The sequence below is a fragment of the Spinacia oleracea genome, chromosome 5 (genome assembly GCF_020520425.1).
Source record: "Spinacia oleracea cultivar Varoflay chromosome 5, BTI_SOV_V1, whole genome shotgun sequence".
In the NCBI taxonomy this organism is placed as follows: domain Eukaryota; kingdom Viridiplantae; phylum Streptophyta; class Magnoliopsida; order Caryophyllales; family Amaranthaceae; genus Spinacia; species Spinacia oleracea.
Genome location: NC_079491.1, coordinates 82,593,298 through 82,597,294, shown reverse-complemented (window position 1 = coordinate 82,597,294; position 3,997 = coordinate 82,593,298). Strand labels below are relative to the sequence as shown.

The 3,997-nt window shown below is 43.7% G+C and overlaps 1 non-coding gene across 1 annotated transcript; it reads right to left on the bottom strand.

The window, feature by feature from the left end:
* Positions 1 to 3,687: 3,687 nt before the first annotated feature.
* On the bottom strand, positions 3,688 to 3,793 carry LOC130462211 (small nucleolar RNA R71). The gene has a single exon (XR_008922329.1). It is a non-coding gene; the product is annotated as a small nucleolar RNA R71 (small nucleolar RNA).
* Positions 3,794 to 3,997: the final 204 nt, after the last annotated feature.

The following is a 3,997-nucleotide window of genomic DNA, read 5'->3' as shown; positions in this document are numbered from 1 at the left end:
AAGAATGAGGATGGCTACTCCTTGTTGAATGTGACATTTTAGGTCTTGTCTCCTACCATGAGAGGCTCTACGCCGCTCCCTGTCTGCGTGACTCATATTGGTTCTGGTGGGACGGCGCGAAGGGGCAACAACAGGTGAGTCTTCCATAACTGGAGTGGAGCCGGTGTCCGACAATTCGGTTTCTTGGGGCCGGTCTAACTGAATCGCTAGTACTCTTCTAGAAGGTCCCGGTTCGGGCCGAGCAGTTGTCAAAATTTGACGCGGAGCCATAGGCTGAAAAGAGGTTCTAGTCCATTCGAAACGTCTGTCACGCTCGTCATTTCGAGCTTGGTCTTGCCGCCAGACATTAGACCGAGTGACTCCATTAAAGAATGGTATTCCTGTCCCGTGAGACTGAGAGCGGATGGTTTTGATCTCATCTTGAAGTGTGTCCATCTGCGCCTTAAATCCGGCCTGAATATCTTTGAGTTGTCCCGCTGACACCGGCAGATCTGGGTTCTCCTCCATGACAGTATCAGTGTCATCCCTCAAGTGACCACCTGGGGGAAATAAGGGTTGACCGTCTCATCTTCCACTAGCACTTGCTCAGGTTGTTGTTCAGGAGGGGGATCAGGACGGTCGTCCTGCCCTGCAGAGTGGTTGCTTCTCTTGTCCCTCCCTCGAGGAGGACGGTCACCATTCATTGTGGTCTTATTCATTTCGTTGCGATTGATGGGCGCGTCTACGAAGTGCTAGACGTCTACCATGTTACCTTACCTCCCCCCAGACGGCGCCAAATATTGTGGGAGTTTTTCCAATGGTTGATGACGAGGAGGTATCCGGTTCCACGTAGAGTCTGGTCCAGACCACTTCGGGTTGCGTTCCCTGCAAAACAAGAATATTCCCGAAGGAATATTCCCTCCGATGCTTAAGTAAGATTAGGGTTTTAGAAGTGCTTAGTAAAAAGAAAGCCTTTACTAAAGGAAAATGATGGGTGTTTCTATCTAGGAACTTGTGTCTCTTTCTTGGGAATTGAGAGTATTTATATCATCCCCCTTTTGGGGGAAAACCCTAGAAGGGTGTTATATGATTCTTCAGGCAATCATGTCATGACAAGTGTCTTTGTCATTACATTCTCTTTATTGGGCCATGGACTTAAGGGGGGTGTTTACACACTACTCCAACCATACATCATTCATTGTACATTCCATAGTTGTTGTCAAGTGGGCATTCCGCTTACTGGGACGTGCCACTTGGCATGGTGCGATTGGGCCACGTAGGCAGGGTATTTTTACACACATCACACATCATAAAGTCCTCATGGGATAGGTGGTCACCCTAGTCATGTACGTACCTGGAATACCGAAGTACGGGGGCCACTAGGCGAATCACGATGATGAGCGACATTTATGTCGCTCCTAGCTTAGGATTTAATGTTAGTTTATTATGATTTTTCGTAGTTTTTATAGTTTTTTTATAGCATTTTTATGTTTTTTTTCCATCTTGTGCATTATAGGTGAGTCTTGTGGAATATGTGGAAAACCAAGTAGATTTGAGAAAAAACAGGGGTTGTGCGACCGAACAAGGATTTGTGCGCCCGAACAGTGAAGAAGTGGTGGACTCAAGGAAGATGCAGATTTGTGCAACCGAACGGCTCTTTGTGTTCGATCACACAAGTACCCCTTGTGCGGTCGTGCTCTGTACCACGATCGCACAAATTGGAATTTTGAGGCAGAATATCCCGAATTTTGGTGTTCGATCGCACAAAATTTCACTCGCCCGCACAAAATATTTGTGTGCCAACACATATTGGCTGTGCGACCACATTGAAGATCTTGGAAGAATTGGCTAAGTCAGGTCTGTTCGATCGCACAGAAATTTTGTGCGGTCGAACATGACGAAGGAAATCAGTCTTTGCTCCGTTTTCTCGCACAAAAATTATGTGTGTTGGCATGAGTTTTTCCCGTTCGATCGCACAGAGGGTCTGTGCGACCGAACGTCGACGCGGGCTGTGCTAATTTGAATTTTAACTTCTATTTGGGGAAACATACAAATAGCTTTGTCGATTATTTTTCAATAACAATTCATTTTAGAGTTTCTAAATTAGTTTTCAGAATATTAGAGAGAGAATTCTTAGTTTTTCAAGCTTTGATTAGGAGAGAGAAACTACCATTGGAGGAAGCTTCAACTTGTAATTCTCTTTCAACTCTTTGATTCTTATTGCAATTTCAATTTAATCTTTTATGCTTTGTTATTCTTCTTGATTTTCTTGATTGTTCAATTACATTGATGTTAGTTTTGGTTGATTCTAATTTTCCATTGATTCTCAATTGAATTCTTAGTTTCTTGATTCCTTGCATTCAATCCTTCAAATTCAATGTCTACTTGCTTTGAATCCTTGATTTCCTTAATTAAAATTATGAGAAGTGAGTAGTTTCTAGTTAGGGATAGGGGTGAACCTAGGGCTAAATTGGGGGAAATTGAAGGATGATTGCTGATTATTGATGTGATTAAATTTGATTTGATGATAGGATTTCCATGACTAATGAATTAGTAGTTGCAAATGCTAGTTAATTAGGATTGATTGGAGTGTGTCATCTAGATTTGGCAAGAGATTGTGAGTCTCTACGATGCATGTGAAAAGTAGGTCTCAATTGCAAGTTGTCTAGTCCTAGGATCATGCGAGAGCTTTTCTTAGATTAGATGATTTAGCGCGCTCTATCCGAGAGGTGGCGAGCTCGTCAATAGTAGCTTTTCCCCTATATGTCAAGTCATTGCATCATAATTGTGTGATTAGACTTTGTCCTTCCCCGATTACCCTAGTCTATCCCCAATTCCCTAACGCTTTCCTTTATTTTCTAAAGCTTGTTTGATAGCTTAGAATCGTAGTCGATAATTCAATCTCAAAACTCCGTCCTAAACTAGCTTAACAATTGCACTCACTTCACTCCGTTTCCTTGGGACGATCCCTATGCTTGCCGCTATAGTCAATATAGCCGGTTAGTTAGGTGTTCACAAGTTTTGTTAGATAAAGGTGTCTTCATCCAACGACGGAAAATTCCTCTATCAAAATGGCGTCGTTGCCAGGGATTGTTGTTGTTTTTGAGTCAAGTTCAGTTTTTCCTTTACATTGCTCACGGTTTGTTTGAGTTTTCCTTTACATTGCTCACGATAGGGGTCGAACTCGTCATAGGTCTCTCTACCCTCTTGACCTAGAGTTAGAGAGGACTTTGCGAAGCTTGAGGCGTATCCGAACCCGTTCGTCGAGCTACAATAGATTTGAAACTTTGAGTGAAGCTACGGAACGAGAGTCAACAAGTCCAACCATGGAAGGAAGGGCTCTTCCGGTTAAGAACCTAGGTATTCCGGGAGCCTTTGAGGCGACTTGTGGCATTCAAGCCCCGACTACCAATTGAAACAATTTTGAGATCAAGCCCGCATTGATTAATTTGGTGCAAAGTCATCCATTTTGCGGAAAGAGTAGCGAATCACCGCATGAGCACTTGAAGAAATTCGAGCACTAGTGTGATACCATCAAGCACAATGGAGTGACTTCGGATTATGTGAGTTTGACTCTATTCCGCTTCTCTCTCTTAGGACGTGCTGGCGATTGGCTTGACAAGGAGGTCAAGCCAAACTCACTCCGGACTTGGAATGAAGTGACAAGTGAGTTCTTGAGCAAGTACTACTCTGATGGGAAGACAATGGAGTATCGTCACAAGATTCAATCATTTGAGCAAAAGTGGGATGAGTCGCTTTATGAAGTATGGGACCGATTCAAAGAATATCAAAGGGAGTGCCCTCATCACGGGATTCCTAAATGGCTCCTCCTACATTCTACTTGGGATTGAGCCCTACCTCCAAAACAAGTCTTGATGCGGGGGCGGGTGGTCCAATTATGAACAAGACGGAGGACCAAATAGAGGAGATCATAGAGGATGTCGTGCAAAACTACCAAGCATGGCATGTAGGAACAAGGAGCTATGATTGCAAGAGAAAAGGTGAGGATGGTAAAGGG